Raw genomic sequence first — 23,573 nt, 5'->3', positions numbered from 1 at the left:
AAACTCATAGAAATAAGCCCAACTGACATGGGTTTGCTTTACTGAAAGGTATTAAGACCATTTAATAAAATGTTTCTAGTCTAAAAAAGACAGGAGTTGAATTTATGTAATATTGCTTAGGTTATAAGACATATAGCAATACATGCTATGTTTAATATAGTTTGATTATCTATGGTGTTTGAAGAAATACCACGTGTACTGCAGAAGTTTGTACGTTATGTAATCAAACCAATGTACAGCAAGACAGCCACTCAACTCAGGTCTTTTTAAATTAAAGGGCTATCAAACTGCTTGTACAAATTGATTGCAAAAGTTGAAATTTACTCAAATTTCTACAAAATATCAAACTATACCCCAAATACAACGAATTGCTGAACATGGCACTTGCAAAAAAGGGCAAGGCCTGAGGTTTAAGACTTCAAAAAGTTAAGTCCGAGGGGAAGATGCTGTCAATGTAAGAACTTTGCACACCTTCATGAGGAAGATTTTGAGAGAAATTACACTAGCTACATCGCAGTGCAGATGCAAACTTTCACACCTTACAAGACTGAAATTAAGCCTGAAATTAAGGATTACACAGCTTTTCACCTCTGTACTGAAGGCGAGATAAAGGTTTTTACCAGTCTGAAGCTGGCAAAAACTGCTAGAATGCAGACAGACCATACAAAAACCTAGTGAATCACTAAGTGGAGAGAAACTAAGCAGTGCCACATTATATGAATACTAACTTCATTAAGAAAAATTAATGCGGCATCCCCAAAGACCACCAGTTTGCAGTACGAATTAAAATTTTCAAGTGATACTGATGCTTGTACTATAAAAGTTTGAGAATTAAAAATAAACTAGTCACCAGAAACGATAAAACGTCACTAAATCTTTAAAACACCATCGACTAAGCGCTTTCTCCATTACATTCCCTTGGCTTCAGTCATTACAGTAATAAACACTTTAGTTTTACTGGTCTAACAGACAGACCATCAGTTCAACCCAACCCTGACAACCACCACTTGTTTAGTACAAAAGCAAGCAAGTTTCCTTTCCATGGCTTTCTATGAATACTGAAGATGTAACCAATTGATTTTTTTAAAAAAGGTGTAGTACAAAAGTTTTTTTTTTTTTTTATAAAATATAGAAATAGCTTGGCTTCGCTTGCAGTTAGTTGCAGCTAATAGACTAAAGTGTTATTACTGTAATGACAGACTAAGCCAAGAGAATGCAATGGCAAAAGCGCTTAGCCGATGGTAGTTTCTGGTGACCAGGTTTAATTTTAATTCAGTTTACCTTCTTGGCAAATTTGTTTTGTTTTACTATAAAATTTTATTTGCTTTAATTCAGTTTTCCCTTTAAAGCCACAGAATTCATGTACCTTAGAAAGTGCCTCTGCATGAAGGCACCACTCAAAGGATCCAAAGACCTTAAGACAGCCATTTGGTGCCAAGGAAAGACAAGGAGCTCGAGAGAAACAGAATTAATGTAAAACATAAGGGCTTAAAGGCAGAAGTATTAAGTGGCAAAACTTTGTGAAAGGTATAAAATGAAGCAAATTTTATATGGACAGTAAATGTTAGGCAAATGTCCAGAGTGCTAGCCTCATCTTCATGTAAGATTTGCTGCGCTTCTGCCACTTACAACCCACTGCAATAAGACGTGCAGAGGATCCAAGGAAAATCAAAGGTCAAAACAGGAACCTAAACAGCTGCCAGCTTATGAAGAGCAGCTACTCTTGCCCTACATCCATTTAGCAAATCCTAAGATTGTATAGTACTACCTTACCACATATGTAGTGTCCATCACTGCAATTATCCTAGAGATCTCTGCCACCATCTGAGCACCTCAGTCTGACATTCCTCTAACATGTACTGGGGTGGACTGCCAATACCATCTCAGGTTCTGCCAGAGAAAACCTGCCCACACCTTGGTCAGCTTGCAAAGAACTGCACCACAGAATCATTTTGACATTGGTCGTCCTTAGGGTGGCATAACAAAAAAAGCCAAGGGTACAAACCCTTTAGTGGAAGCTTAAAACATCCATCCTGGCCCCAAAAGGTAATCTGCAATAGAGGAAATAGAAGGGAAACTGGACTAACAGTCAAACCTCTACAGTAAGCAACACCACTGTGTGGTTCAGGTATCGTGGCTTACAGTTTTACTTGGGATGGCATAATAATGTAGAGAAATTCTAGCCCTTGTCCTGGTCATCACTACTTGTAGTTTTATATTTGAGAAGGTAAAACAGGTTTGCCTCTAAAATCCCCTGGGCTCTAAATCCTTAAAAGGGGAGCTAGACCCCTTGTGGAATAAGTTTTCCACAGGACCCAGGCACGAGTCCAGTGAAACTGAAGCAATGTTCTAGCTTTTTTTTTGTTAACAGTGCATTGCTCTACACATCTGAAGTAATTTGCCACCAATTTCATTTTTCTACAAAGAAAACCAGATTGTCTTTCAAAAAAGCTTTCTTTACAAAGGTAGCACCTCAAAATGTCTACATCACTTGTAGAAAACTGGGAATTGTACTGAAGCAGCAGTTAGCAACAGTTACTTCAGTAACTTGTCATAATGGAGAGATTATGCAGTGTCACCCTATGAACCCCAAGAATGGTTCCTTGTACGACACCTGCAATTACAAAACTGATCATAAGGAAAAAAATTTCCCAACTCAAAGTTTAGATGCACTACTGCAGATGATCTACAGAAAGACAAACCTGCAAGTCTAAAGCTAAGCAGTGGAAGACTTCAAACATACTGAATATGTTGGGTATGGGTTCATGGTATTTGGGGCTTTATAAGCTTTCATCATGCTTTAAGCAGGTTCTCAAAACCCTGCCAAATGTTGAGCCCTCTTCCCAGCTGCTCATCTGAAGTGCGGACATTTTGCTGTGTGCTAGGACCCCTGCACTATGTCAGGAGGTTAAGCTGAGACAGCAGCAAGTGTTCTCCCTTGCTAACTGAAGCAGATAGAGAACCACTGCTGTCTGTGCCAAATACTGCAATTCAAATTTCTGTTCAAATTCTGAACTTGGTTGACTTTTGAAACCAGTCAAAGCCATGGATGAGGGAAAGACCATGCACACCACCTACCTTGACTTAGCCAGACCGACACTACTCCCCACTCTGGCATAAACTCCCAACTAGGCATCAACTTGTACGTTACCAGATGGATAGCTAACTGGCTCACCGACAACCCACCTCTAATAGTAAACCCACAAAGAGCGCTGTACTCCAGTGGTCTGTGGCTGACAGTTTGCAGATGACTGCAAGCTGTGTGCAGTCTTAAAATTCCCCTAGTCAACATACTCAGAGCCTTATCCACACTGGTGCCAGAAGCATGGCCTCAAACTGAATGCCAAGAAATGCAGCATTATCCCCTTTGGGAAAAATAGCATCCCCACTAATCACATTAATAACATACTAAGCACACAATCAGTTGAGGGACTTTGGCATCCAGGATGACAACAATCTGACTTTTGACCACCAACTTGCCTCCATTGTATAGAAGGCTTTCTACACAGCCTACCCCTCAAGGGTATTTCATCCAATAACAAGGTAGTCTTAACATCCCTTTACTCCTCTTATCAGAACCATTAGAGTACAATGCCATCTTCAGCATTCATCTTGCCAAGCACATGCAGTAGCTGGAGAGACCAGAGGTTCCTGACCAGAAAAATCCAAGGTCTCAAACACCTATCCTATACACATAGGCTAAAAGCCCTGTCCATCTACTCAGTCTCGTGCAGACTGCTCAGAGGTGAACTGTGTCTGGCATACAAGGCCATCAGACCCAGTCTTGAAGATGCTGCATACCCAAGTCAAAACTCCACTTGTGCAACCCACACGCAAGGCCTTAACCTGGTCGGACATAAACAGAACTTGTTGGCAGGATACATTTGTCCCCCAAAGACTCCCTCTCCTTGCATAATACTGCTCTAGCCCTCTAAGAGGAACCTGGACTGTATGGCACAAAAACACCCCTGGCATCCCACGTGTCCCTGCTGGACAGGGGAAACCAGTGCTGACTGAGGGAACATGGGTAAAATTCTTGGCTAGGCTTACAAGGGCCTCCAGGCCAATAGACTAGTATCCTATGAACCTATAAAGCAAAGGCAGACCCCATAAAGATTCAAAATAAGGGGTGGGAGCATCATTCACAGCCCAAGCCTGTCTGCTCGGCAGTAGCATTTTACCAGTCTGCTGCTCAGAAAAGCAAGGTTTACCTCTAGCATACCCCACCTCTTTGTGAGGTCCAAAAGCATAACCCTAAGTGGCATCCACTCATGGATCTGCAGAGATCATACTTAACTGGATGGCCCTGGAATTCACTTGGGTTATGTGCAAGCTGCCTTCAAGAGCATACAGAACTCCAGGGAAAGTGGGCCGGAGAATAACTAGTCAAACCTTAGGTACAACTGTTTGTGGCACATAGGTCCCAGGTCTCCATACTAAAGCTCTGGACAGCATGAAGGAACTTCATCTTTTCCCCTGGTACTCCAAATGTTCCTCTACATATTCTGCCCCAGATGTCTGGTAAAGATCTGGTTTGGAGGTAAACTGAAGAGCATGTTCTTACTCCGCATTTGCATAAACACTAATCAAACAAGATTAATGGATGCCACATGGCCAGGAAAGCTGAAACTAAGGGGAATGGAGTGGCACCTCAACAAAATTTAACAAAACTGCTTTTAGGGGGCTGTGAGGTATAGAGCTAAAGTCCCTGACACTTAAGTAATATCCAAGTACTAAAGTACGCAGGAACAGAGTAGGTCTAAATACATCAGTGCCTAAACATGGAAGATCAAATCCTACAGTAGCTTCTGTTAAGGCCTTCATAGTTGCAATGAAAGTGTTGCGCTAGCCCATCTAGTCTAAATGCCACAAAAAAGAGAGTCTGGACTGCAGCAACACTCAATGCATTGAAATGGCTGCTCTGACAGTCATCTAGCTTGTCTGTGGCTATTAGTGAGGTTTAAATATCACCAGCAACTAGACCAACACTGAACAAAAAGTGGCTACATCTACTAAAAATGTGGAAAGTAGTTTAATCTGTCCCAAATTACAAATAGCCACCTGAAACAAATGCTCAATTCCTTACAACTTTGGCACTTTTACAGAGAATAAAGTAACTGGAGCTACTATGGCTCTATTTTATGCCGGTGGAAAGGGATTAAGTGAAAGCCTCATCTAAATTTGTTCACTGAATAATCTGTCAAATGCAATGCAGCAGTTACCTTAGATCTCCCAGATCAACCCAAGTTTGTTAAAGATGGAAAATGGATTGCTGCCATCATGGCAACTGTTTAAAACAAATCTCGAGCTGTTAACAGTCCCAAGACTAGCCATTACTGTGCAAGGAACTTGGTAACATTCTCATAGGTTCTGGAAGCTTCCAGGAAAAATGGGACAAGCTGAAACACTAGACTAGTGACATCACCAAAAGTAAAAGCCCAAAGCTGCAGGCCAATTCTGTGAACTAGCCTTGCCTGCTTAGAGCTTCTGTGAAGTATACCAAACTCCAGTGAAAACAGGGAGACAGCTGGTTACTCCCAAGTACCCACCCCAAGGTTGTCATTTTCAAACTGAAGAACTCTACATATTTAAATGCTACTAAAAGTGGCACTGAACACACTTCTACAAAGCTATTTTGGCTTTATGTTTGGAGGTAGACCATTTCACTGAATGGCCCCTGTCTACAGTTAACCCACCCCAATTACTGGCCCTTGACAGGCATTTCGGTCCATACAAACTAGTTCATAAATCAGCAGTACAGAAGAAATGAAAATTTTAAAAAAATGTACACTTATGAATGCTCGACAATCTGGCTTGCTACACAGCAAGCAAAGTTTAAAATTCAGTATATTTTAAATTTTGTAAACAGCAATGCTTCTTTATGAAAAAAATCATAACCACTACAGAGTAAACCTTAACAATTCTGGCACCACAATTCTGAACTGGTTTAAGACATTTAAAAAGGCTACTCAGTGATTAAGGAACACAATGCATGCACTTGCTAAACAGTGTTAACATATGGCAAAAACCTCTAGTTAATATGCTTCACAAAATGAGGCAATATTAACAGAGCCCACTACTATTCTTGGTAGTGTGCTCAAATCAGGCTGTAAGATCAGATAAGTTACATTGTTTACATAATTTGGACCATGGTTCCCTAAATACTACTAACGCTAGGTGTGCAAGTCAGATACAAGACGTTCACATGACTCCATTCCAAAACTGGATTGAATTCAAGAAAAGATTTTAAAACAGCACAAAACCACCCCATTGCAGAATTTACTGTAGTATGGCAGCTATGTCAGTTTAACATAGGAGCCACACATTCACAAAGCCATTCAAACTGGTCAGTTTAATTAGCATTTTTTCATAATATATCAAACCCGACGCCAGATACTATGTATATATTCTACAATTTTGGCAAGAACTCAAAATTACTTAACTGAACATTAAACATTTTGCAGCATGCCTGCCTATCAGGAGAATCTTCACTGAACTTGCCCCATTTACACAACTGGACCCCAAAAATCTTATGCTACAGTATGTAGTACAATTGTATTACAAAGGTCTGCATCAGTGCCATGAAGATTCATATTACTGCTACACATTCTTTACTTTTAACTGCACTAGAGTCTCACATTCGTAATGTAAATGCTGTAGTGAACTTATCCAAAAGTATTTATCACATGGTGCCCAAAAACCCTTTCAGTTCTACTTTCTTCCTTTGTTTGTGCAGGTCCTGCCACTTCCTAATTGCATTTCAAAAATGAAACTGCAGAACTATAGCAGGCAAACCTGGTACTACAGGAGTGGCAACTCAAGTTCATTTTGCTCAGCACCCTCTAGAGACGAAAAGTGGAGTATGATGGACAAGATTTCTTGCAAACTTGAGCATACTTTATTGTAGTCAGCATCCAACTTTTTCCAGCAGTGGCCCTCCACTTATATTAACTGTACTCACAAACATTATATACATGTTTGTACAGCTATACACTTAACTATATAGATGTATATCTACATCTATAGATATATGTAGATCTGTAGCTATACATCTATAAACATTAGGTGCATAGTTTGAGAAATTGCCATGTCCTTGTATGTAGTTCAGATCACTACCAAGTGAGAAACTGTCTTTGTAGGGTCAGTGAACCACTAACAAGCCAAAGTTAAAATTTCCCAGAGCTAATTCAAGAAATTACCTACCAATGGCGTACAGTAATACATAAACTAGTAAAAATGTTACCTTTTGTCCGCGCTACAAATTTAATGTAATCAGAGGCAGCTGCCACTGAAATGAGATCTCGCACAAAGGCAAAACTGACAAAGGCCTCAATGCTTTTGCCCATGTTACAAACTTAATGGACTTAAAAAATGCAGCTGACATGCCATAGTCTCTGAAGGGAAAACTATTGAAGCTTGCAGAGCTCGTTAGCAAAAACTGAGAAAGGACTAGAATTTCAACTCCTCCTTACCCTCCAGCACTGAAGAAATCTAAATTGACCAAACATTCAACCGCTTGCAAGCATAAAACAGACCCAACTTCTCAAAAGCCAACAAACTGCATCAACTACAGTAAAAAAATTCCAATGTCTAAGTTGGGTCATCATAAGAAACCAAAACCACTCAAGACAATTGAAAGCGCCACATCAGTAGTCTCCAAGACAGAAATGCATAAAATGAACTTTGGGGGGAAAAAGTGTACCAATGTCTTTTGGCTTTTCCTGGTTAGGGGTCACCCCAGTGGAACTCCTGTCCGCTAATGATTGGCAGTGGATTTTTATGGTGCAGAGGTGCCAGCCCGATGCCCAACCTTCAAATAAGGTACACCCATTCACACATGCATCTACCCGCACGTCTTTAAACACTCGACCGTGGGGAGGACATGCAGAACCCCCCCACACACACACAGAATGCGCTCCAGCAGATAACTGACCCGGAGAACCTCTTGTGAGGCGAGAACTTTGGGGAAAAAAAGCACATCACTCCAAATTAGCAGCCATAGTGCAAACAAATGGTACACAATCTTGAACAGAAAAACATGCATAAATATCTGAGCAGATTCTACACTCTCCTCCCCAAAAGGCTTTGTCTTCACTAACCTATCCCTCCACAGTCCAAAAAGAAAAATCAGGAGACTACAGCAAGTCCAGTGAAACTATACAACATGAAAATGTGATCCATCACTCTGGGCAAGAAAACCTGCTCAATATTTAAGTGGCAAGGATAGAGCTGTGCATTGGTGTACATGCAGGATTTTGCACTCACCTACATTTGCAACGAGTACATTAGGTGGTGGAAACAAAGTACAGTTGTGTAGACTTACCACAAATGTAGACGTTAAGAGTATATTCACTATTGCAGTCATCACATTTGGGTTATTTGTTTGCAGTAGCCCTCAGTCTAACAAAGTCTTGGGTAATGCATCGGTTGGCGTCATCTTCCATGTCAGGTAGTCAGGGGTACAAAGCATGCAGCCAACGCCGTTTTATCAAGTTTCTTGCCCCAGATGTCAAGTGCCCCCCTTACTGTGAAGCGATTACATACAAGGTTACACCAACAAAGAAAATACACCAAGAAAGCTTTAAACATAGTAAAGAATAGAGGTATAGACAATAGAAATCAGGGGGCTGGAGGGAGGGTAACCAGGACTGCAAAAGTGATTACTCTAACATCTACATTTTAACAGTAAACTAATTCTATTATACAAGGGGACCTTCAGTGTGTCACTACTAGACAGAGGCACAGTATTCGATTTATTCTGTACATTTTTGTACCATTTCATGGGGTGGCAAAAGCCACATCACTATGGCTAGGCTTACAAATGACCCAGGGCAGATAGCCTAGTACTATACTATGAAACTATGAAACAGTGTACACAACTGCACTATGTTCATGTTTCACTGCTGCAGTCATCCCATTTGGTTAGATTCCCAAAGCTAAGGTTGGGAGGAGGCAATTAGACAGCATTAGGACCAGCTATAAGACCCTGCAGGACCGCAGTGGCAAAGCCAGTTCTGGATTTAGAAAAAATTGGCAAGTGGCTTGAAGGTATGTAGCCAGTTCTGGATTTAGAAAAAATTGGCAAGTGGCTTGAAGGTATGTACGGCACTCCAGGTAGTAGCTTCTAATAGGTCTGGTAGGTACACCTGAGAAGGGCTGTAGAGGTAGATGCAGCCCTGGTAAAATGTCCATGGTGCTTACAGCAGAACACAATAGAAATCCACTTAGAAATGGTTTGCTTTGAAATTGCTTTCCCCTCTGCCCCTGTAGAAAATGCAACCAGCACCTTTCAGATTTCTTGAGGTTCAGTCCTGTCCAAGTAAAAAAAAAGTTGTCTGTGCATGTCCAAGGGGTGCAGTATTCATTCCCCTTTGCTCTGTGGATTAGAAAACTTGGCAAATGAATGGACTGATTAAGGGCCACACTGGATACCACCTTGGGCATGGAGGACACCCTATCCACATGAACGATGGAAGGCTCCACAGCCATAAGGGCAATTCAGACACCCTTTATGCTGAAGTGATGGCTAGAAGGAAAGCTGTTTTCCAAGAAAGGAATTTCAACTCTGCACTTGCAGCTGGGTCGAAAGGAGGTAGAGCGAGGTTTCCAATACAAAGTTAAGGTCCCAGGCTGGAGTAGGGGCTCTCCTGGGTGGTAGTTTTTGGCCCTCAGAGGAACTGCTTCAGCAGCGGATGAGAGGAGAGATGGGTTCTGTATAAGGAGCTGAAATGGCTGAGGCATGAATTTTGATGGTGGAAAATGAAAAGCCCTTTTGAAGAATCTCAGTTAAGTATTTAATCTGAGGTAAATTGGGCGCTGCTGTGCCCACCCCATGAGTTTGGCTCCAGGAACAGAATTTTTTCTATTTTTCAGCATAGAACATTCTAGTAATAGGCCTCCTAGTCTCCAGAATGACATCCATCACTTGCTTACTGAGGGATGGGAATGGTGAGATGAGGTAATTAGCCAGGCTGCCAAGTTCAGGGTTTGAAGCTGTGGGTGCAGAATCTGGCCCTCCTGCTGAGACAGCTGAGCAGGGGTCTGAGGCAGGTGCCAGCAGTGACACTGCACAGGAAGGTGTACCAGTGTTGGTGTGGCCAGTCTGGTCCTTGGTTTGGTCAGTTTGATCTTTAGTAGTACCTTGGAGAGAAAAAGCAGAGGGGGAAGGCATAGTTTTTCTAGGTGAAGGCTTGTGCAGAATTTGTCCAATTGATAGATCTGTGGGAGGCAAACAGGTCTACCTGGGCTCCACCATTTGTTTAACATGTTTTAATAATATCTTTGGTTCCAATTTCCACTTGTGTGGGTCCATGAGATTTCTGCTTTGGTAATCAGCCAGTGATTTTAGCTTTCCTGGCAGGAATTGAGCCTGTAGGTGCACTTTGTAGCTCAAAGCTGTGTTCCATCGAGTCATAGCTAGCCTGCAGAGAAGGTATTAGTTGGTTCCTCCCTGCTTATGTAACATAATGGTGTTGTCCTTTACCAATAATTGCCCTGGAAGAATGTGGTCCTTGAAGGCTGAGCATATTGTACAGCTAAAGCTTTCACAGATATGCAGGTGCATTTAACTTTGGTTCCATTTGCCCTGAATGCACTGCCCAGCCAAGTGAGCCCACCATGCATAGTCTGACGAGTCTGCTAGGGTTTGGGCAGCAGGGGGTAGAGTGAATGGCAGCCCCTTGTGGCGGCAGGCCTCTGCCCAACAAAGGAACTGTCTACTAGATGATAGGAATCATGGATTCTAGATCCCGAGAATGTTGATACCATTGTAGTTTCCTCATATGCAGTCTTGCATATGGCATTAGAAGAATGCAGGAGGCCATGAACCCCAAGGCTTGCAGTCTCTTGTCTTGCAGATAGTAGGGTCTATATGGCCATAAGTTTGAAGTAAGCTGTCAATTAACTTGTTTCTCTGGCGTAAGGGAAGCAATCTGGGGAGTTGTGTTAAAGCTTGCTCCCATGAATACAATTTGTTGGCAGGGTACCAGATGGGATTTAGTTTATGGTGTACCCTAGAGAAGTTAGCACTTTGTACAAACGCCAGGTGATTCGATAGTATGCCCTGGCTTTGTCCAGGTCTGGGTATATTTGAATATTTCTTTGCCTGCAGAATGCAGTGACTGGAGCTAGGCACTTTGTGAATACCCTGGGCACAGCAGATAAGCCAAAGGGAAATGCAGAGAGCTGACAGTGCATGAAGCCTGCTTTGAAGCGTAGGTATCTCCTGCAAGATTCCCTGATTGGGATGTGCAGGTAGGCTTCCTTTATATCCAGTGTTGCCAACCACGCATTCTTGCCTAGCAAAGGAAGCGACTTGTTAGGATCTTTATAAGATCGCCAAAAAAATTTGGGGTAGGATGCCAACTGTAGTCTTTTCTGGGCACCAGAAAAAAATCTTGAGTAGAAAACCTTGTCCCCTTTCCTCTTCTGGGACAGTTTGAATAGCCCTTATACTTAGAGAGAACTTGCTTTTGAGCCTCTGCCCACCGATTTAAGGGTATAACTGGCCAACCATTTGGGGCTGGTAAGTGTGGAAGTGGAATCTGTATCCCTGGGAAATTTAAAACCCATTTGTCCTGGGTAACGAGTTCCCAGTTTTGCCTGCAGAGCAATCTTTCCCCCTAAAGGTGCAGTCAGTTGAGGAGGGCTTGGACGTTTTAAAGTTAAATCATTGAGACAGTTTACCATGGGGGGGTCTTACTACCCCCTGCTTTGGAGGTGGGAGCCGTCCACTGCCTAGTCCTGCGGATACCTTGGGACTGAAGCCAGAGTGCTCTGCTGGGTCTGGGTTTGGACTGAAGGCTTGGAAGAGGCAGGAAAGAAACAATTCGAGGGCCAATGCCTACTAAATCTTGGAGGCTGCACTTGCAGGAAATTTAACAGTCTGCATAGATTTAGCCTTTTCCTCCAGCTTTTTAAGTACTACTTCTGCTCTGTTGCCAAACAGGTGGTCCTAGTTTAAGGGAGCATCCAACAAATTTAGCTTTAACATGATCTGGCAAATAGTTTCTCAAGACAAGCATGTCTTCTAAGAACAAACACAGTAACAGCAGCCCTGCAAGATGCCTCTAGTGAATCAAAACCACATTACAAAGTACGTTTTCCAACTTGTTCAGCAGAATGCATTACATCCTGTAAATCATTTTCAGCAGTCAGGAAACATTTTCTGTGTAAGCAATCCAATAATGTGCTGATACTTTAACATATGAAAGTGGCAATTTAAGATCTTAATGGCCAAGGTTGCAGAAATGTATACCTTCTTACCCCATCTATCCAGCAGTTGGGAATCAGATTGGGTAGGATTTTTGGCACTTGTAACCTTTATGCCACTAGGTCCCTGTGAAATTGTCTCCGTATCCGCAGTAGGATTTTTTTAAAAAGCAACTTGAGTCAGGAACCCTGTAATATCTACCTGGTTTTCTGGGAGCAGGAGTACAGAGTCAGGGGCCAAGCTAGACTCCATAAAGGTATCAACTATGTCCAGTACAGGGGGATAGCTAAAGGCCTGTGTTGGGCAACAGTAAGAAATCCAAGCCTCTAAAGTAATCCTGGCTTTCCCAGCGGAAATGCTCCCCAAGAGTATGCAAGGTTACCAAGAGAGATCCTCTGGAAGGGAAGCAGAGGAAATAGAGTCCTCTGCATCAGAATCCTCATGGGCAGAGGAGGGTAAATAATGGACATAAACAATTTCAGAAGCCGAATCAGAAGAATCCTAGCCAAATTTAATCCTAGGTCTCAGGGGGAAAGTTGACTTCCCCAGATTAAAGTAATAAGGTCTTCAGCCATTCTTGTTTAGGCATAGAGACCTGGCCAAGCAGTCTGAGTCATAAGGCATGGATAGAGTTTCAGGCCTTTAAGATGTCAGTTTAATATGCAAGTCAGTAGGCCTGAACACAGCCTCAAAAGCCGGTGCCTGTGCAGTGGCTCCAGACCCATCCAAGGTAGACACATCTGCAGGTCCCATAGTTAAAGCATCGCACAGCATACCAGACTCCGAATGGGTCTGAGGCCCGCGAATCTGAAGTAGCTGGTATCAGAGGCTGCGAAAGCACCTCACGGAGTACCAGTGAACTGGCAACTAGCTTAGAAGCAGTCTGCAGCATTGAACCTAGGCAGCCTGTCTCTTTGCGTTTTTTCAGAATTTCAGTAGTCTAGCAGCTTACCAAGCCCATATCTGGATAATTGAACAGAGTACCAAAATATTCAGAAGAGTAAATATACAGACGAATAGTTAGTTTAAATAAGGCACAAAACCGACAGCAAGGTACGTAGTGGTAAGGGCCTAGGCAAGGAATACAGTACAGAATGAAAATCTTTGAGGTAGTTGCTTTCCACAAGAAATGCAATTGACTTTTACCATCAGTTAAGAGCAAGAAAAGGTTTCCCCAATGGGGTACTTAGCTTTAGTTGAAGACTTCGGTTCTGAAACAAATTTTAGGAATCTGCCAACTGGCACTTGCGAACTGCATCTGCTTCGGGCACCGCACAGCAAGAAAGACTGATGAAATGGCATCTGCTGCATGCTTCATACCTCTGACTACCTGACGTCATGGAAGATGAGACAGCAACCGACACAGGAACCAAGACTTTGTTAAATCAGGCTGAGGGCAACTGCAAGCAGATAACCTAAACGTGAGGACTGCAACAGTGAAACACTGTACTAATACTATACGCAAAAGCAAAAAACATTCAGGATGCTAAAGGAAACTGGACACCAGGAATAACTTTCAGAATGTCAAGTACCTTCTCCCATCTCAACTTACTGCTCTGCTCTCCACCACTGACCCAAGGTTACCAATGGGAAAACATAAGACATTAAACTTTCACCAAGATAGCATTACAGAAGCAGGACCTATTCAGATCTATTGTTGTGGTGAAAGACTGATCTCATGACTATGTCTAGCCTTGTTAAGGGTACAAGGGTATCCTAACTGGTCTCCCTCAAAGGATGGTATAATTTCAGCCCCAAGAGATCTGCAGAAAAATCCAGCTTATGTTTCGCAAAAGATACTAACAAATCATGAAACTTGTGTCAAGAGCTGCATTTGACAAAAGGACAGTCCTAGCTTAGTGGAATAAACCATCGTATTTACAATTGCTTTCTGTACTAGACAGGAAAATATAATGCAATCCACAGCCACCAGCAAGGGTAGCACACAGTATTTTGGGCAAAAATGCTAGTGTATGGACGGCTCATTTCACAGTGAATAAAATGCAGCCTCTCAGAAATACCAACAATAGACACCACAAGCTGAAGGCACCCATTCAGAACAGACTTTTCCAGTGCCTTAGTCGCTTGACTTACCAGTTTAGCAGAAACATGAAGCACAAGGTAACAGCCATCATTAAGTCTTAAATAAAAATTCTACTGGGAACAGGGTTACAGGATCACAGCACAAGACTCAAAGGTATGTTTAAGATCAGCCCTGCACTTTGACTAGAGTCTTTGCATTAAGAAAGCTAGAAACAGCAGCTAAAAGCATGTTAGAGATACATAACATGCCCTGGCTGCAAGTTGTTCCATGACTGCAGAAATAAAGTATCCAAGTCTTGTAAAAAATCTCCACAGACAAAACTGTAGATAAGCTGGGTTGAACACTTTGCATCAAGAACGGCAGCATGCGTATCTGTACCATAACAGTAGGAGCCTACAGCTGCAACAATGTCTCAAGCCAAAATATCTGTTCCAAAGCCACAGTAAAGGCAGGCTCAGTCAGGATCGCAGGCAGGTCAACACCAGGGCCATCACCAAATAAGACTGATACCATACCAAGTCATACCTGCATTTTCTGGGTCTGCAATACCAACAAGGGAATAGAAAAGGAAAGGGTCCTAAGTTTTGGAGAATAAACAGCTGCAAACTCCCTTTTCCCCAACCAAAACTTTAAAGTGGAAGCAACTTCCGCTAAACTACAGTTAAACGGAAAACCACAAAAACAGAGCCCTACTTCACCAGTGAGGATTTAAAAAAACAGCAACAGCTACTTTTAGTCTGGTACCAAAAATCAGCTAACTCTAAAGGATGGATACTGCATTTTTTATATACTTCACTGTGGGCTCCATGAGTTTAGGAGCTACCTCAGCAACTAGAGGCTAAACTTTGGAAGCTCACATACTCCCTCAAAAACAGATCCCCCTCTAGGATAAAGACATACAAAGCTTCAAAGCAGAAGAACCCAGCTCACTAAGATTTTTGTGATCAGACAGACTGCAAATGTTATTCACGCCTATGCCTGATTGGAGGAAAAAAGGTAGAAATGTGAACAGACCACTACAAGGTAGAGTGACACGACACCGAACATACCTATGCAAAGGTACACTTATGAAATCTTTTCCTGGGGTCAGATGTCCAGGACAGAATACAGATTCCCTTATAGGGTCAACAAAGTTTCAAATCTCAGGCACGTACTTAAAATAGCAAGCCACCAAAAGGGGCCCAAGCCTAGAGTGAAAGTGCAGCAAAACATTACAAATAAAATAGAAGTGTGGACATAACCTGAAAAACTTAACCAAACCACAAAGCCTTGGGACATTTTGGATCTCTTCCTCTCCTTCGATGGTAAGGATATGGAAAGGTTTGTGGCACAGTGCATTAGGGAAAGGTACATTGTCAGGGGAACTGGTTAGCCAAACAGCTCAAATGCCTAGGACCTTAAATCAGCATCAAGTATGGACTTCACGGATTCTAGATGCAGTTGTGGTAAATGTGCCAATGGAACCCTTTAACAGAATGGAGGGGCAATGTGCCTCAATCATGCAGTCCTTTCAATCTGACAGTGCACTACAGTGTAGGTACTGCTTCTGCTCAGGTTACATGTGCAGAAGACTTGCCCCCACATCAAAAGCAAAATTTTCCTATTCAAAGTGTGCTCTCTCAATGGAACTGTTTTACTGAGAATTAAGCACTTGAGATGCAATAAAAATCCCAAAGGTAGAATGCAAGTGCCTTAACTGCATTTCATGCCAGAGTACACAGCTATCACCCAGTTAGCCTTGGTAGGGAGAACGCAGACAAGACAACTTTGGCAAGCCTACCATTTACTCAGCAGCTTCCATTATAGCTGGGTGCCAGACTTCTGCTCAGGGTCAGCAGTACATGTCCACAAAATATATTCCCAAGAAAAGGACAATATAACCCGGACCCAAGAAGCCATTACATGAAAGTTAAGCTTTAGAGGATCAGCACAGCTACCAAACAGTTTCACATGCATCTTTATCTGGGATTTTTACCAAGCTTTCCAACACAGGACTATAACCTCCCTTAAGTGGGGAACACACCACACCCACAATACCAGAGTTTGCTTTACACCCGATCAAAAGCCCAATTTCCTTAACAAGGAAGACTTCACTTGATTTATGCATTCCACCTCCAATGTAGACTTGCATGCTGTGAAATACACAAGTCCTTACAGCAGAAATGAACTTAACCTGTAGCCAATAGTTGTAACAGACACAAATAGAACTGTTGGTAATGCACAAGTTAACAGCCATCTGATCGATCAACATTCACAACTACCATGCACACAGCATTTAAGCAAGCTGAAGATGTAAATCTTGTGTTTACGAAAACTAGTAAATTCTCAGCAAGTGATTTTGTCATTTTAAATACTGGCTAAACACTTGTTCTGACAGAGGCTCTGCTTTCTCCAATTGCTACTGGGTCATAAAGACCACAGTTCTGAAGTTAAAATGTCTAGTACATAAATAGTAGGTAGGTTCAAAAATAAAGCCAGAACAGCAGTTTCACAATGCCAATATTCAGTTTTTCAAAGTATAAAGCTTCTAAACATTCATTCTGGCGAAGAATTTAACTGAACATGCAACTGCAGTTGTCCTTTGAGGGTAGGGGCACTATTTTATGGGTGAATTATGCCAACATCCCCCTACATGGAGGTAGGACAAGGAAACATTTACTGCAGGGAGTAACATTCATCAGTATACTGGGGAAACCCCTCTGAAAATTGGTCAAAGGGAGCTGAAGCAACATACAAGATTGTTGAAAGTGTTGTCACCATCTCCGACACCCAACTGCAAACATCTACTAAACGGCAGTTATTCCTAAGGAAATGCTCAGAATAAAATTCACTGGTGATAAAACTGCAGATGCCAATCATATCCTACATAAAATCTTGTCCAAATCTGTTGGGACTCTAGCACTGCAGAGGGCAAGTAACCATACAAGACTGAAGTGAAAGGCTAATGCAAACAAAGATAAATATTGAAACTTTTGGCTATTCCATTATATAAAATATTCCCTAATAGACGTTAAACTGGATATATAGTTTAAACAATTTTTTTGCAACCCAGTTGAGAAATAGCTTTGCTGTTCCATATAATGGGGGATTGTGAACATACATATCATAGGAAGATGGTAACATTGTGGAGAGGTTCTCCTTAAGGACAACTTCACGTACAATAAATTATACGAAATACAAGCCACTCAACTAAAGCAAAAGGTTTTCTAAAGGCAAATTATAACAAGGTATAAACCGTACAACAGCAGAGTTCAAACCAGAGTTCTTGAAAACAAAGTTAAAACTAAGAGTTCATGGAGGATCAGCCTTTTCCCTGGCTACTTCAGTGCTGTAGTTTTACACAGGAAAGCACGCTCAACTTTGGGCAAGAAGCGCGCACTGGCAGTTAAGATTCCATATAGGATTAGATTTTTAATTTTTTCAATTGCAGCTCAAAAAAACTTGTGCTCTAAACCCTCAAGCTGCAGAAACCAACGAAGTAAAAACAGTTCTAGCCTAAACTACAAAAACAGCAATCACTTGGCTTTTCCAGCCAACCTTACCCAACAGCAGAATTTCACAGAATGCATTGCAACTACACCACAGGGTGTACCCCACGACTACTCCGCCAAACAAATTAGCAAAGGGAATTACAGCCTACCTGAACTTAAGTTTGCAAGGGAACTGCTTTACACTACAGCAAAATAGCCAACCTTTGTCAAAGTTAGTTCAGAATTATTCCCATAAAACTGCACATACCAGAAATCTAACAAATGGCATATTTATGTAAACTACAGCTCACAGATTTGAAGAGTACAAGTCTGGCTAGTATCCAGCATGCAGAATATGTACCCATAACATCGCCTGGCTAGTTTATTACAAACCTTTGCAATGAGAATCAGGCAAAATTTGTGCTGCTGAAATGTTTTCAGTTAACATTATGGTTACAGAGCAACTATAAATGCAAGGTTAGTCAGTGATACAGTGCCAAGCCTACCTACATGGTGCAGCTAACATACAAAAGAAGCCTGCCTACATGGTCCAAATAACTAAAACCTACTTACACAAAATTATAGTTATGCAAGTGGGAAGATCCACACCAGTCTTGAGACTAGATGGATATAGCAGTAACAGCATCAAGAATGCATTTCAAATGCACTCCAGTGCATATCACAAGGTCATAACAACCGGTTTAATTCTAAAAAAAAGTGCTGCACTGTAGTTCCCAAGTTCAGAAGTGTAATGCCAGAACCCCTAGCAGTTATATTTAAACATTTATTCAAATAGTTGATAGTTTACATACCTGTACGCAGTCTGCAATGAGAATCTTCAAGCAAGCAGGATTACTATATCCAGGTCCTACAGTCCAATGCCCTTTGCAGTTTGTACTACAGCTCCTCACTTATGCACTGCAGAAACCCTGACAGTGCAGTCATGATGGGTGGTATTACTCTAACTGTAGCATTGCAGTCTCTCATCACTGAATTGCTGGGTGATACGATTACCAGTTAAGTGCTGCCAAGGTGACCAAAAACCTGAAATCTTATTGCCATGTTTAAATTCAAAGTTACAAGTAGCCTTCCAAACTTGTTGCCACATTTAAATGCCAAGTTAATTAGCCTTCCACTTGTGCAAGAGGAGGACAACTGCTTCGACGAACATTTCACAAAAACTAGGTAGTTGGCCATCTTCAGGAAAAACCCCAATGAATTATCTTAAGAGCTTTTATTACTGATGTCCAAAACTCAGTTAACAGTTTGCTGGCCAGATTCTTCTGTCCACTTGCTATGTAATAAGACTACAAACATTGGGTGTTGTACAAATTGAAAGCTAAAACTCAGATTGCATGTACAACCAAATACCTTTATAACTACAAGTTGTCATTCTTGGAGGTTAGGATTTCCAAATATTCCAGAACAATCTGGTTTACCACCATAACCATTCTACAGCAAATGGACATTAGCAAGTGTATAAATGAAGCCTGGGGCATAAGTGACTAAACCACACCAAGTGTAGTCAAGTACAGTCAAACTGAACTTGATGCAACCATGACAATTCAAACTACAGTCTAGGAAAAAAAAACATTGAAAGTTAAAGGATTAATGACAACACAACCTCATAGCAACTATGCAAGGTGAAAAACCCGCTGCTGGTATTAGGCAATGTTACTATACCAGTCCTATCAATTTACTGCAATACTCCAAGCATTAACTTAAGAAATGCTAGGTCAAAATCTTGACATGACTTCAATTGAACTGACAGCCTCACTTAAGTCCTCTTTCACAGATATGTAGAAGTTAAAAAGTTGCATTTCCATGAACAGGCAGATTTTCCAAACCAATACTGGCAAGAACCAAATCTGCTTCCTGTCGAAGTGAAAACTGAAACAATTAGCCACTACAATCCCAATGTCACTAAAAATGTTCAAAATAGAGTATTCTAGTTGGGAAAATTCCATGGTAACATGCCAACGAACACAGAACTTCCATACATGCAATACAATTCTTAATAGGGGAAATTCTGACTTGTCCTGGAGCAACAGTGGAAACGTACCAAACGTCTCAATTATACTGACCAGGTTAAGCACCCAAAGTAATGCAACATTTGGAATTAACTCAGTACATGCAATTTATCTGGACAATGAATCAGACTAATGGCTTGCTAAAAAGCAGCAGCAATGTTACTCTATGGCAAAAGTTAAACATGCAAGCGCTTTGAATCAAATGTATCAAAATTTTGCCTGCAGTAAAACCAGAAAGCAGTTTCCACCCCAAAACTTCAAAATTTCCCCAAATACTAACATACACCATCCAGTACTGCTATGAATGTCTGCAACTTCATATCCGCATGCAGAGTTAACGCCATGGCATAGAAAAGTTCCACATGCAACCCAGACCGCTTCAGTTTAGCTAGCAGCCTAAGTGCTGAAAGGAACCAACCAGTGACAGGATAGAAACTGCCTGCTCCCCCCTATGGGATGAGAGGATGTTGGTGTCTGGGCAGTGGTGCATGAAGTGCTGCAGTGCAAATATGCAGGGAAATGAGGGGCACCATGTTAAGTAATGGTGTCACTGCACACTATCAACCTCAGCACAGAAGGGCCACAATATCAGACACTGCTACCCCCCCCCCCCCCCACGCTAGTAGGTTCAAAGCCACTGAGGTTACTCTTACCATCCAGGTGGACAACACCCACCCACTGAAGGGATAACCAAGGTGCCATCAAATTTAGGGGTGAGCTTCCAGGAACACATTAGAAGTGGTAGCTTTAAAGATGCAGTACTAAAGAATGGGCGATACTCTGGACTGCTGAATTAGAACCTTCAGATTCAACAGAACCACGGTATCTCAACCTGAAAGGAGTTTTATATGAAAACAGGATCAACCATTAACATGCACACATCTGCACTAAACAGTTTACATACATTGACAATACCACTGTATGAAACAACTCCAAAAACATTTGCAGTTGAGGAAAGAACCTTTTCCTAACCAACGCACGACTGCCTTAAAATTTGCAGCTCTTAAGGCTGCAGGCTTGCTGAAAGGAGTACCCTCAACAGCTTACCAGCTGCATTGTCCCCATAAGAGTACAACCTGCTCAGTCCAAGAGGAAGTGAAACGCTGAGCAAATTTATGGCACTTGACACTAGATTAACCCGTATGATTCTCACAAGACGTGCAAAAACATGATTAACCCGTATGATGCTCTCACAAGACGTGCACAAAACATGAAACGTCTCAAAAGTCCTACGTTGCTAGTACTAATACTTTTTGGTGTTTTCCCCATATCTGGATTACTATCTTTGGGTTACGCTAGCTCACTCACCCAAGTTAACTCAACAGAAACTCTCCCATCAAACCTGAAATTCAAACTTTTGGATTTCTTCTATCTAAATCTCCAGTACTAGAAACAAAAGGAACAGTCTACACTGCAGAAAAAGCTTTTGCCAATATTGTAAGCCAACTGACCAAAATGTCTACACAGAGCAGGACTAACCCAATAAGCTCCACAGAATCCAAGTGGCTACTGCATAATGGAATACCATAACAAGTGCATTACCCCCCCAACCACAGCAAAACTGTCAGCGAATTCCCAGCAACACCCTAGTGTGGAGGTTCTATGGACATCACAGAAAAAATGAAAATCATAGCATCCAGGATTGAGAGGGTTCTAGTTATAGAAATCAAATTCCGCTTAAGTTTCCTAAAACTAAAAACAGCAAACTGTATAGGCAGAGTGAAGTGTAACCTTTCCTGAACAAACTTAACTGAAAGGCTGGAACTGGGTTACACACTAGGAACTAAAATGCTAACAAGCAAGCAACTTAAGCTACAAACCCAAATACCACCTTTAAAACCTATAGTAACCAAAACTGTATGGACAAGGTACAAAACCAACTCCAAAATCATCCTTTGTCCAGTAGAAAAAGAAAACCAGTCTGCCTAATGCTTTACAAACAGTTGCTAATTTATCACCTTTGCAAAATCATGACAGCCAATCACACAAGACAAAAGCTAATTTTATGCAACTATTCAGTCTTTTACAGAAGTCACCCTCTTAATCTATATTGTAATGCTAAGTGCAACATACTCCCTTGACCACTCAGTAACCCTGTGTAATGGAGCTGATTTATGAAAACCTCAGCAATAAGATTACACTAGGAAAAAGCAGTGAAGAAACTCAAATTTGGAGTAACCTGCCGCTCTGCTCCAAATATCAGCCAATAAAAAGTTACACACATGTTGAGCCTGCAGTGGCTTTAATACTTGCAGCCTAAAGGAATACTCAAGTAGGCAAGGGAGAAGTATGAAGTTCCCTGAAAGCCACATTGCTTGGAGAAACAAATACTTGTCACATGTCAAAACCAACCAAGAACCTGGTGTGCATCAGGCAGAAAAGCCCTGATCACACAAGTCTACACTGCAGAGATATAAAACATTCAATACTCCTGCACCTGGTGGAGTACACACCAGATCAAGACTAGCAGCTGCAAAACATACTATGCTGAATGGAAATTAAGACACCTTAAACTTTCAGCAATGTTTGCAAGACTGGGCAGCTCCGACAGGTCCTGCAGTACAGATTCCACAAGTTCACTACCAACAAAAACTGCCTTCCCACTTTAAAACCTCTGAATGAATTGTCAAGAGGCTTGCACAGCAAGTTGGGAAAGGGGTTTTTTTTTTGAAGGTAGAACTTCAGTCTAGCCAGCAGGAAGGCAAAATTTGCTTGGCAAAATCTCTGAAAGGAAAAAGCAAAATCAAGTGCTTACTGGGAAATCTGCCGTCCAGCTATTTTTAGCCATGTCCCAATGCAAAATCCTTGGCCTTTCCTGGAGATAATTTTGCAGATGCCCTGAGGAACCAGATCCAAAAATATCCCAAGTGGTCTAGCTTCTGTTAAACTGGTCTATCAAATGATTTTTTTAAAAACGTGTTTAAATGTCCAACTCTTGGGCATGCAACACACCTTAATGGTGAGCCAACGCAAGTTTGCTCCTTGCTCAAGGCATGCAAAACATGGTATTCTGTCAGGATTCCTGGCTACCACGTCTGACTGTTTTGCTAGCTCAAACTGCCATCTGATAATTGCACTAAAATTTGTTCTAGTCCTTTGGACCAGTTCAATAAACTAAGACCGCTAGAAAATAAGCACATTACACAAAGTGAAAAAGTTGGTGTGTTCTTTGAATACAAGTCATTACTTGTCTGAATACAAGTCATTACTTGTCTAAACTCCAGGCAGAAGCAGGCATCTCAAGTCCAAGAGAAAAAGCATAAGTTCGCTTTTTTTGGTACTTGCAGCTTCAATATACACAAACTTTGCTGCAGGGCTAGCGACCCAGCAGCATGAACCTCTGCTTGATCGCCATCGAAAAAACAGACTCACCTGCCACATGTGATGAGAAAAAGCAAGGGGTTGCGAATGGACGAATGCTCAATTTTAGGACAGCAGTCCCCACTACAGCTCTCTGCACTTTTGATTATGTAGCACCTCGTTTTAAATCTAGCAGTACATGTTCAGATGTCCTTGATCTAAAATGGACCATGGTAAAGCTTCCATTTCAGCCTCAAGTCTCGGACAAGGGGCTGAAAAGCAGTTTCACAGAACAGTCTTTAAGGGTACCAAAAGAATTCTAGAATAAGTGCTTTTACACAATCCAGGAGTTGGAACCTCAAGCATGTTGCCCAACTAACCCCACTGCTGACATACTGCACAAACTGTACATCTAAACTGAGGTTAGTGTCACTGTCAACCCCTTAGCTCTGCCCTTCAGCTGCAACAGAAGGGCCTGTTGCAGCTGCAACAGAAGGGTCTGCTGGTTCTTTAACATT

The 23,573-nt window shown here is 41.7% G+C and overlaps 1 protein-coding gene across 1 annotated transcript in view; it reads right to left on the bottom strand.

The window, feature by feature from the left end:
* Positions 1–23,573, bottom strand: part of SFPQ (splicing factor proline and glutamine rich) — a 304,377-nt gene that overhangs the window by 153,667 nt on the left and 127,137 nt on the right. The gene's annotated exons all lie outside the window — the stretch shown is intronic.

This window comes from Protopterus annectens, chromosome 1.part2, assembly GCF_019279795.1.
Source record: "Protopterus annectens isolate FY-2018-M chromosome 1.part2, PAN1.0, whole genome shotgun sequence".
Classification (NCBI taxonomy): Eukaryota; Metazoa; Chordata; order Ceratodontiformes; family Protopteridae; genus Protopterus; species Protopterus annectens.
The sequence above is the reverse complement of the archived record's forward strand: the minus strand, read 5'-3'. Positions and strand labels throughout refer to the sequence as shown.